General features: G+C 42.9%; 1 protein-coding gene across 1 annotated transcript in view; it reads right to left on the bottom strand.

Moving 5' to 3' along the window:
• LOC121541499 (disabled homolog 2-interacting protein) overlaps window positions 1-4,520 on the bottom strand; it is a 202,119-nt gene extending 197,599 nt beyond the window's left edge. The window contains exon 1 of the mRNA XM_041850560.1: window positions 4,305-4,520. The gene's annotated coding sequence lies outside the window, so the exon portion shown is untranslated. The remainder of the gene's footprint in view (window positions 1-4,304) is intronic.
• Window positions 4,521-12,691: the final 8,171 nt, after the last annotated feature.

The raw sequence follows: 12,691 nt of genomic DNA, 5'->3' as shown, positions 1-12,691 counted from the left end.
GCTGGAGCGCATACTACGGATGGGTGTTGCTATGGTGACCAATGAGCTAAGATAAGGCAGGGATTTGCCTAGCAGTGATTTATAGATGGCCTGGAGCCAGTGGGTTTGGCGACGAAAATGTAGTGAGGACCAGCCAACAAGAGCATACAGGTCACAGTGGTGGGTAGTATATGGGGCTTTGGTGACAAAACGGATGGCACTGTGGTAGACTACATCCAATTTGCTGAGTAGAGTGTTGGAGGCTATTTTGTAAATGACATCGCCGAAGTCAAGGATCGGTAGGATAGTCAGTTTTACGAGGGCATGTTTGGCAGCATGAGTGAAGGAGGCTTCGTTGCGAAATAGGAAGCCGATTCTAGATTTAACTTTGGATTGGAGATGCTTAATGTGATTCTGGAAGGAGAGTTTACAGTCTAACCAGACACCTAGGTTTTTTTAGTTGTCCACATACTCTAGGTCAGACCCGTCGAGAGTAGTGATTCTAGTCGGGTGGGTGGGTGCCAGCAGCGTTCGATTGAAGAGCATGCATTTAGTTTTACTAGTGTTTAAGAGCAGTTGGAGGCTACTGAAGGAGTGTTGTATGGCATTGAAGCTCGTTTGGAGGTTTGTTAACACAGTGTCCATATAGCATAGTCTATATAGCACCAAAAACAGGTTCCGCTATGGTTACAACCCTTTTTAATGGTTCTTTATAGAACCTTTATGGACAATGGTTCTAATAAAGAACCTTTCTCAATCTGAAACGTTCTTTGTAGATCCTTTTGAAGAACCATACAAGGTTTTTTATTCAGGTCATTATATTGTCAAAATTCCATAGGTGTTATTATTGTGTTAATTGACAAGTTGAATCAAGTGAGCTACCTCTGAAACAGCTGGGGGTCCCTGAGGAGAGCCCCACTGACTGATTTAGTCAACCATTTTCAATTGACACAAGACTGTACATGAGTCTTTCACAAGACACCATCACTGACCATAGTCTTATATAATGGATAACAGCATCACACCACACATTAAATAAACTGGAATGACACTCTCATTCACTGTTACACAAAAAGGAGCTGTGCGCAAACCACGCCCCAAAATATTCTAATGAGCCGCCTCCCCTACATTTTAATTATCACTAAAAGAGCAAAGAACCCTTTTGTGAACTGTAAAGAACCATTGAAGAGCTCAAAGGGTTCTTTGTGTCATTGTGGTTCCACATAGAACCATCACCCTTTTTTTTTGTGTGAACAACCATAGGTTGTGACTTTCCACTGGACATTAGCACACATCTGTGTACCTACAGCACCAACACTTTTATAGCAACATTCTAACCCCCCCACAACATCTTTCTATATCCTTACTGATCCTCTAGGGAAAAGTTAACATGTTTGTCTCATGGATAATAAACTCTCTCCATATTTAGATAGAAATCTAATCTATCATTTCTCACGGATCATCACACAATGTCCCGAACAAGTACGTTCAAGACAAAGCATTGTGGAGCAAGAGTAAATTGCAAGAGACACACAGTTTCACAATGGTGCAGCTGGCTGCAGCACGCCTGACATGTCTCTACACATACACACCAAGTCACAGATCCCGCAATCAACACAGCAAGGAAGTCTGGGTAAGGAAAGAGGAAGTAAAAAAGGCCACTTTATTCACTACGCTACATACCGTAAGATCTATGTACGTTATATACAATAAAACATCTGATGTGTAAATCCATTACATGATGTTGATAATGTTGACCAATGGTAAGTCGTAATGGTCCACTGGTATGGAGATAAGACAGACCATAAAACAGTTACCAGACAAGTTACCAGACAAGTTCAAACACCAGATTATAGATTCCACTATCCTCACGCAGCAGGAAGTTAACCTGACATTCCTTAGGAACCCATCAATAGTACTCTGAGGGAGGGAGAGAAGAGGGAGATGAAGGGAAAGTGGAATGAAAGAGAAGGAAGAGATAGGAGAGCTATGTGGCTACGTCTCCTCTTCTTAGACAAACAGTGAAGCAGATTCTCAGACTAGTCAATCAACCATTCTTTATCTGTCGCTTTCACTGTCAGACCACTTAAGAGTTTACTGCCTGGTGCCTCCATGTCAGCTATGGAACAAAAGCAAGGACAGATGGGTTGTTGAGAGTAGTATGATATATCTGTGACAGCGGTGAGCAGTCTTTATTCATATTTTATTTGACTGTTTCGATTTTAAAGAACAAAAAAGTGTTTATTGAGATCCTTTAAATGCACTTTGAGTAAAGCTTGATTGGCTTTGATGTGACATCTGGATAAACAGCAGCTAATAGAAATGTGAATTTTGAAGTAAGATGATTTAAATCTGATTCCTCTGTTGTTGATCCTTACAGGATGTAGCCATGCTGAGTGTTTCTCCAGAGGATATAGTGTATCAGACCATATCTCCCAAGTCTCTGTGTTCTGTAGCCTTCAGTTCCACCTCACTAGGAGTAACGCCAGATCTATATCAGATGTTCCGCTACAGTCCCATTCACTCCACTGATTTCCATCACCTCAGGAACGCTGTTCTGTAATTCCATAATTCCCGCTCGGCGGTCCCGGTAATCCCTCTCCTCCGGCTGGCTGGCCGCTCCAAGGCCACTTCCTTCCCTTCCCTTCCCGGCTTCTAATAGGACAACAATAACAACCAACTGCCCGTCCCTGACCAGCGCTGGCCGAGAGACAGGGTCGGAGAACATACAGTATCACAACAATAACTAGAGTATACTAGACAAGGACTGAAATGGACAGAATATATCACCATGACAACTAGACTAGGGCGGCTAAAATCCTTGCCACATGATACAGTATAAAGGCTTGATAAGTCCTCAAATGGTATACAACACATGATATCAAAGCTTATAATTACTTTTGATGTAAATAGGCTACTTATGCTGAATGTCAAAAGCTGTGAATGTCACAAGAGTGTTTCCATTTGCTGTGAATGACATGCTAAACACCAAAATTATATTTCTGTCAATCAGAAATACTGTCATTACTGAGATTACAGTACTTTCATGCTGGTTGGGTTGATGATCTAGTGTTTGGGTTGAGGGGTTGTAACAAATTAACAGTTGTAAAGAGAGACATGATGACGAGCTACATGCTACAATTAGTTATTGCTACATGCTAAAATGAGTTAGTGCTACATGCTAAAATGAGTTAGTGCTACATGCTAAAATGAGTTAGTGCTACATGGTAGTTCATTTGTCACATGAGCAGAATACAACAGGTGTAAACCGCACAGCAAAATGCTTACTTACAAGCTCTTCCTCAACAATGCTGTGTTCAATATCAAAGGTGCGAAATAGAAAATCCAACTTTCAACACTAGGCCAGATAGAAATAAAAGCGAGCAGGAAATAAAACACACAAGAATGTAAGCTACATATGGTCAGCATCCGTACCATATCAATGAGCAGGGATACGGTGGTAGTTGAGGTAGATATGTACATGTAGGTAGGGGTAAAGTGACTAGGCAGCAAGAAAAATAATAATAAAATGGTAGCGGTAGCGTATATGATTATATGAGTTATCTACAGTAGTCAGGGAAACAGCCTCTGCTTGTAGGCAAGCAGTAGACACAGTAATCCTGCAGGCTTGATAAATGTGGAGACGAGACTGCTAAAGTAGTTAACTACTCTCTTCCCTCCTCACTGCACTGTGTTGAAATGTGACTCCACACTCCAGATTATAAACAGGGAGCAGTCTTGAACCACACAGCGCTACCCAGAAACACACACCAGAGAGAGAGCAACATTAATTAGAGAACTGGTGATATCCAGAACAACACACCAGCGAGAGAGAACAACATTAATTAGAGAACTGGAGACTAGAGACAGCATGGAGAAACACAGCATAGACAAAATAGAGAGAGAGAGCTGAGCTAGATTTTCCACTATCCGCTTAGTGTTTCACTCCTCATGTTCTGTCCAACTAAGAGAACTGAGAGTTGTTAAACACATGTAGCAGACCCTTTAAGTCTTTCGGTCTTTTTCTCCCTCTGTTTTTTCACTCTGTCTTTTCTTACAGAGGGGCCAGTCTGTTCATTCAGTGAGGGCTCTCTGTTTTCTGCTTTACTCAGAGGAGTGTAGCTCTGTTCTCTCTAGCACATGAAACACTTCCCTCCACACCTCCCTCTCTTCCCCCGCTCCACAAAGCCAGCATTCCCACAGAAACCCCCTCAAACTCTGGATTGAAACACTACCCCCGTTTTACCTATTGTTTCTTCCATCTCTCCTTCCCTCTCACCCAGAGAAACAACAGCAGTAAAGGGTAAAAGCGGCGAGGTTCTTACCTCAGACAAGCTCCCACTCCAGCCAGGAAAACACAGGGAATATCATCCTCAACGCTCCGCACGGAAAGGCAAGAGCAACAAGTAGTAACAAGGAACGATTTCCCCTCCCTTCTCCCCCTCTCACTCTGTTTCTGCCTCGGCTCTCCACTCCACTCACTCAGCTGCAGTAGCTGAAGAGGTCTGAGGGAGTGTGTGAGAGTAGCGTGGTGGACTCCAGTAGGGGCATTGACTCCAAGCACCGAGTTCAGGTCCTCCCCATACTTAGTCTCTCTCTCTCGCTCTCTCTCTCGCTCGCTCTCTCTCTCTCTCTCTCTCTCTCTCTCTCTCTCTCTCTCTCTCTCTCTCTCTCTCTCTCTCTCTCTCTCTCTCTTCTCTCTCTCTCTCTCTCTCTCTCTCTCTCTCTCTCTCTCTCTCTCTCTCTCTCTCTCTCTCTCTCTCTCTCTCTCTCTCTCTCTCTCTCTCTCTCTCTCTCTCTCAATTTTCTTTCCCTACCTCATCCCCTCTTGCTTGCTTTCCCACTTTCAATCCCTGGAACTAAGGGATTGTTGAAAATGTACTGGGTTGGGGGTTGATCCAAAATAGGTGATGGATGTCTAACTTTTTGTTTTTTCTCTGTTTTACATTATTGTTTTCAATTGAGTACAAAATTCTACTTTAGGCTGCAGTAAAATGTCATTTGAATAACTTCGAAAAAGCCCTGTGATTTGAATGTTTCATTCCATTTGGATCAGTTGTGGGTCTACTCTGAACAGTTTATAAGGTCTAGGCACAGTTGCACACCAGTCTGGCTGTATTTTTACTGTCTGTTGCAGATCATCATTCTCCCAAATCGTCCTATAATAATGTGGCCACATATGCTTCCGGCAGGTCCAGTTATTCAGGAAAGCATAATGCTTGCTCTGCCTCTTCTCCAATCAGAACGGCTATTCCTCACGCACTTAGAACCTAATGCTTCAATATAGCCTAAATATTTGTCATTTAACTTTTAAAATGTATTACCTTTTATATGTGGCATAAACACAATCAGTCACAATGTTTTCATCTGATTAGGCTGCTTCAAAAGTCTCCTCCCAGGTAAAAACAAATGTTCCCACAACTTTAGAGAACATTCCCTTAAGAGTCTCATTAGGTTATTAATTAATGTTTTCATTGGAATGTTCCCGATGTGCAATAAATGTTTCTAAGAGACCATTCCCTTAATGTCAAAAATAACTTACCCAGAACGTGGTTACCATGTCCTCAGAACTTAAGATATTAATGTTCTAGTCGCATTTCATGGGAATGTGCCAAAAACATTGATGTGTCCAGTTTTCTTTCCATCAATGTCGCACCAAACATACAAGGAACATGGTTACCATGTTCTCAGAATATAAGATATTAATGTTCTGGACATGTTAAATGAGAACATTGCAAGAACCTTCCTGTGTCCAGTTTTCTGAGGGTCAGGAGAATATTCCATCAACGTCACATAAAACATACACAGAACATGGTTGCCATGTTCTCAGAACATAAGATATAAATGTTCTAGACATGTTTCATAAGAAAGTTGCAAGAACATTCCTGTGTCTGCTTTTCTAAGGGTTAGGAGAATATTCCATCAACGTCCCACCAAACATACACAGAACTTATTTGTCCTACCAGATCCATTATGAAAAGGTTCCAGCTAGTGCATCCCTCTGTCCTTTGACTCTTGTTGGATGTAGTTGTCCGGTTTATCAGATCCAAGGATCCCATTTACAAGTTAATTACAATTTGCTTTTTGGTTTAGTGCCATCTGTACCTGATAGAGCAGATCGAATCGGAAGTAAGCCGTCTGGCGGGAGAGATTCATTGGGAGGTGGAGGCTAGAGCAGACCCAGAAGTTCTGACTGAACGGACGCTCATTTGAGCACCCCAGAACGGTCCATTTACTTTGTGCTGTTATAATTTATGCTATGAAATCCTACGATTTCATCGGGGCAGTTCCCACTCATAGCAACTAGCTGGCAAAAAACTTGAAGCAATGTTTGCATGGCCTATGCGCCCACGGAGGAGGAGATGATGCTGCTGGCAGTCACTGAGGGGCAGAGTAGTAAGTAACAAATTGAACAGCTGGTTTTGAACAATATATTTTTGAAACAGGTACACATTTACTGCACTTTTATGAGAATTTAACCATTTGACAAGTACGAACACACGGGTGTGATCATTCTACAGTGGTCCCTGCAGCGGACGAGGAAACTGGTGTGATTATAACACTTCATTAGAATGTCTAGTTACGATTGACGCAACAGTCAGCGTTTGAGCTGGCCACACAGTTCTTTTCACAGAAACATTTAGCATAAACACAGTCTTTACAATATTATGTCCTCAATGTGAGCAGTTTATTTTGGGATACAATTTTCAGACATTCACAGAAGTAGCGACAGCATAAGACAATTCTCATCCAAATTGGAAAAAGTTGGCTACATTAGTCCTTGAGCTGAGTAAAAATTGCGCGCTGCCATGTTTTTTGTATTTAACATCTTTGGTCTGACAGACATTTACTTGACACCCAGAATGCATTGAATGATGTGAATAAACATGGCTCCACACATAGCCGGCAAATAGCTTAGCATTAGCTCATCATAATCAGTACAACCTTAAAAAAAGTATTTTACACACATCATATGTGTCCATTACAATCTACAGTGCCTTCAGAAAGTATTCAAACCCTTGACTTATTCCATATGTTCTTGTGTTACAGCCTGGATTCAAAATGTAATACAAAATATATTTTTTTCTCTCACCCAGCTACACAATACCCCATAATGACAAAGTAAAAACATGTTTTAATACATTTTTGCAAATATCTCATTTACATGAGAATTCACACCCCTGAGTCAATACATGTTAGAATCAACTTTGCCAGTGATTACAGCTGTGAGTCTTTCTGGGTAGGTCTCTAAGAGTTTTGCGCACCTGGATTGTACAATGTTTGCCTGCCCATTATTCTTTTCAAAATTCTTCAAGCTCTTGACTTAGATTTTCATGCAGATTTAAGTCAAAACTGTAACTCAGCCATTCATTCACTGTCTTATTTGTAAGCAACTCCAGTGTAGATTTGGTGTTGTGTTTTAGGTTATTGTCCTGCTGAAAGGTGAATTCCTCTCCCATTGTCTGGTGGAAAGCAGATTGAAAATATAGAGAGTGGTACTCATTAATGTGTTGTATTGGATTTGCCCCAAACATAACACTTTGTATTCAGGGAAAAAGTTATTTGCTTTACCACATTTTTTGCATTATTACTTTAGTGCCTTGTTGCAAACAGGATGCATATTTTGGAATATTTTTTATTCTGTACAGGCTTCCTTCTTTTCACTCTGTCAATTAGGTTAGTATTGTGGCATTGATCCATCCTCAGTTTTCTCCAATCACAGCCATTAAACTCTCTAACTGTTTTAAAGTCACCATTGACCTCATGGTGAAATCCCTGAGCGGTTTCCTTCCTCTCCGGCAACTGAGTTAGGAAGAACGCCTATATCTTTGTAGTGACTGGGTGTATTGATACACCATCCAAAGTGTAATTAATAACTTCAACATGCACAAAGGGAAATTACTTTTACCCATCTACCAATAGGTGCCCTTCTTTGCGAGTCATTGGAAAACCTCCCTGGTCTTTGTGGTTTAATTTGTGTTTGAAATTCACTGCTGAACTGAGGGATCTTATAGATAATTGTATGTGTGGGGTACAGAGATGAGGTAGTCATTAAAATCATGTTAAACACTATTATTGCACACAGAGTGAATCCATACAAGTTATTATGTGACTTGTTAAGAATTTCTTTACTCCTGAACTTATTTAGGCTTGCCATAACAAAGCAGTTGAATACTTATTGACTCAAGACATCTCAGCGTATCATTTGTAATTAATTCGTAACAATTTTGAAAAACATAATTCCACTTTGACATTATGGGGTATTCGTGTAGGCCAGTGACAAAATATCTCAATTTAATCTATTTTAAATTCAGGCTGTAACACAGCAAAATGTGGAAAAAGTCAAAGGGTGTGAATACTCTCTGAAGGCACTGTATGTGTATTTTTTTAACTGACAAATCAAATCAATCAATCCAAACTGTGCAGTGGCCATTTGATGAATGGAAAAAGTTGAATGACATTCTGAGTTTTTCAAGCCAATCCTTCGATTCTGCATAAGCCTACAAGGTAGGGAGGGATGTGTTTTCTGTTTGTCGGGATTGAAATAGTGTATTTATTGTGGTGTTGAAAATGCAAACCATGATATTGAAGCGCCTGAAGACGGTATGCATTGTTTATTGGTTGTGTGGTGCATTGGCACAGAAATCTGTTGGTGGAAAATTATTTGCATATATTTTAAATAATTATAAATATGGCTACAAAATCTGATTTCCCCCTAGATGATCGTAATGTAGGCCTAATGAAACAGGCAGGGAGAGTGAGCTTGTCTGTGGTGGTCGGCAAACCCTCAACGTTATGGTCCGTAGCCCTGTGTGGCATTGACTGTGCAACATAAGCATGCTAAAGTTGAAAAGTCGATATCCACATTTATAAACACAGGGTTACTACAGTTATTGTTATTTGTAGTCATAAACATTATTTTGAGTTAATCCTATGAGGGGGGAGGGTGTGCAATTATTTTACAGTACAAGGGGAGGGTCATGTGAAAACATTTTAACGTTGGGGAGGGGCGTACATTTTTTTATGACACCTTGATCACTTACTTGTCTTTTTGTAGAGCAAAACTTTTTGTGTAAGGTACTACACAGCGCATAGAACCCCTCGCACACTCAACGTTGTCGAGATACAATATGTTGAGTTTCCTTGTAGGCCTATCTGTCAGGGAAGCTGTGAAGCCAGCTGTATAGCCTATTGCCTGTTTCTGTTTATGAGTCTTTTATGAAAGAATTTGAAACAATGTTGTGTCTGTTTGCTGCTTTTCGTTAAATCATGCATATCAATCCGAATTTTTATCACTTATGAAAATAGAATATTCCATGCGAAAAGAATGTATCTGGTAAAAGGCTGACATTTGGACGTTTCAATTTAAAAAGACTCTGTCACATGACTATAGAGATTTTAACTGCCAGATCTGAATAAATGGGTTGGATGGATGGCTTCGATTGTCCATCAATCGAATTGCAAGTCCTTCATATGCTAATCATCCAAATATTCTGCTTAAAACAATTTTGCACTGCTACCCTCTGCATTCATTTTTCTTAGAGGAGGTCAAAACAAGCAACAGAGACATCACCAGAGTTTCATAACCAGGGGCTCAGCCCTGAAGACCAGGGGCTGACGGGGTACAGCAAATTTCCTGCAATTCTACATCATTTTATATGACTGGAGACATTACAGTAATATGAAAAGAGTGGATACACAGATGGTAGGCCTACAATATGAGGAGGAAATTATAGCCCACAAACTTTCCAGTGGCACTCACCTATCCAAGGTCCTGGTGATGTCCCTTACTTAATTTATCGTCTCTGTGTTTCCCAAAAATATCCTGCCGCATGAAGGCTATACCTACAGACGGGAATGACAGACTGCAAATAAGTTATTCTGGAAGTGCAGAGGTCACATACTGTAACGCTCACTGACGGGGTTATCTCCAAATTATGCAGGATACGCAGTTCTTTCAGCGCCTGGAACATCAACTGTCTTGTTTAACATAATACTATTATTCTTATTCTTATTATTGATGACAGCATGCCCAAGGCCAATAATATGGTTGCTAATCTGCTTCTATCTCTTTTTATTTTATTATTATTATTTTATTATATTTTTTTGGGGGGGGGATTATGGAACTGATATGATGCTGTCCTGCAAGACTTGGCGAATCTTGTCGCTACCCACCCCACCATTTGGAAGTTAATTGAGGCATTGCAATGACAGCAGCAAAGAGGCGAAAGGAGAACAGAGCAGCAACTTGCTGGCGTTTCTCCGCCACGGCAAAGACCCCACTACCACAAACAATAGAAAGATCTGAAGTCACTGGTTCAGAAGTACACCACGACTGAATGGCTGGAGTCTTACCTGAAGAGCGTTGCCTACACTTTCAAGTTGCAGTTGTGTATACTCCAAAATCCATCTGAGAAAAATGTGCCCCTAGCCTACTTCGACACTTCTTCATGACACATCAATAGGTGCATTCACCTTATAGCCAGTGGGATAACCACTTTACAATGTTTTTTATATATATATATTTTTTTTTGGGGGGGTAAAGGGGCGGGGGGGTAGAAGGATTACTTTATCCTATCCCAGGTATTCCTTAAAGAGGTGGGGTTTCAAATGTCTCCGGAAGGTGGTGAGTGACTCCGCTGTCCTGGCGTCGTGAGGGAGCTTGTTCCACCATTGGGGTGCCAGAGCAGCAAACAGTTTTGACTGGGCTGAGCGGGAACTATGCTTCCGCAGAGATAGGGGAGCCAGCAGGCCAGAGGTGGATGAACGCAGTGCCCTCGTTTGGGTGTAGGGACTGATCAGAGCCTGAAGGTACGGAGGTGCCGTTCCCCTCACAGCTCCGTAGGCAAGCACCATGGTCTTGTAGCAGATGCGAGCTTCAACTGGAAGCCAGTGGAGTGTGCGGAGGAGGGGGTGACGTGAGAGAACTTGGGAAGGTTGAACACCAGACGGGCTGCGGCATTCTGGATGAGTTGTAGGGGTTTAATGGCACAGGCAGGGAGCCCAGCCAACAGCGAGTTGCAGTAATCCAGACGGGAGATGACAAGTGCCTGTATTAGGACCTGTGCCGCTTCCTGTGTAAGGCAGGGTCGTACTCTCCGAATGTTGTAGAGCATGAACCTACAGGATCGGGTCACGGCCTTGATGTTAGCGGAGAACGACAGGGTGTTGTCCAGGGTCACGCCATGGCTCTTCGCACTCTGGGAGGAGGACACAACGGAGTTGTCAACCGTGATGGCGAGATCATGGAACGGGCAGTCCTTCCCCAGGAGGAAGAGCAGCTCCGTCTTGCCGAGGTTCAGCTTGAGGTGGTGATCCATCATCCATACTGATATGTCTGCCAGACATGCAGAGATGCGATTCGCCACCTGGTTATCAGAAGGGGGAAAGGAGAAGATTAGTTGTGTGTCGTCAGCGTAGCAATGATAGGAGAGGTCATGTGAGGATATGACAGAGCCAAGTGACTTGGTGTATAGCGAGAATAGGAGAGGGCCTAGAACTGAGCCCTGGGGGACACCAGTGGTGAGAGCACGTGGTGCGGAGACAGCTTCTCGCCACGCCACTTGGTAGGAGCGACCGGTCAGGTAGGACGCAATCCAAGAGTGAGCCGCGCCGGAGATGCCCAGCTCGGAGAGGGTGGAGAGGAGGATCTGATGGTTCACAGTATCAAAGGCAGCTGACAGGTCTAGAAGGACAAGAGCAGAGGAGAGAGAGTTAGCTTTAGCAGTGCGGAGAGCCTCTGTGACACAGAGAAGAGCAGTCTCAGTTGAATGACCAGTCTTGAAACCTGACTGGTTTGGATCAAGAAGGTCATTCTGAGAGAGATAGCAAGAGAGTTGGCTAAAGACGGCACGCTCAATAGTTTTGGAGAGAAAAGAAAGAAGGAATACTGGTCTGTAGTTGTTGACATCAGAGGGATCGAGTGTTGGTTTTTTGAGAAGGGGTGCAACTCTCGCTCTCTTGAAGACGGAAGGGACATAGCCAGCGGTCAAGGATGAGTTGATCAGCGAGGTGAGGTAAGGGAGAAGGTCACCGGAGATGGTCTGGAGAAGAGAGGAGGGGATAGGGTCAAGCGGGCAGGTTGTTGGGCGGCCTGCCGTCACAAGTCGCAAGATTTTATCTGTAGAGAGAGGGGAGAAAGAAGTCAAGGCATAGGGTAGGGCAGTGTGAGCAGGACCAGCAGTGTCATTTGACTTAACAAACGAGGATCGGATGTCGTCAACCTTCTTTTCAAAATGGTTGACGAAGTCATCCACAGAGAGGGAGGAGAATGTGGCAAAGAGCTTCCTAGGGTTAGAGGCGGATGCTTGGAATTTAGAGTGGTAGAAAGTGGCCTTAGCAGCAGAAACAGATGAAGAAAATGTAGAGAGGAGGGAGTGAAAAGATGCCAGGTCAGCAGGGAGTCTAGTTTTCTTCCATTTCCGCTCAGCTGCCCGGAGCTCTGTTCTGTGAGCTCGCAATGAGTCATCAAGCCACGGAGCTGGAGGGGAGGACCGAGCCGGCCGGGAGGATTGGGGACATAGAGAGTCAAAGGATGCAGAAAGGGAGGAGAGGAGGGTTGATGAGGCAGAATCAGGAGATTGGAGGGAGAAGGATTGAGCAGAGGGAAGAGATGATAGGATGGAAGAGGAGAGAGTAGCGGGAGAGAGAGAGCGAAGGTTGCGACGGCGCATTACCATCTGTGTAGGGGCAGAGTGAGTAGTGTTGGAGG

This window comes from Coregonus clupeaformis, chromosome 27 (assembly GCF_020615455.1).
Source record: "Coregonus clupeaformis isolate EN_2021a chromosome 27, ASM2061545v1, whole genome shotgun sequence".
In the NCBI taxonomy this organism is placed as follows: Eukaryota; Metazoa; Chordata; class Actinopteri; order Salmoniformes; family Salmonidae; genus Coregonus; species Coregonus clupeaformis.
Note: the sequence above shows the minus strand (reverse complement) of the source record. Positions and strands in the feature narration are given on the sequence as shown.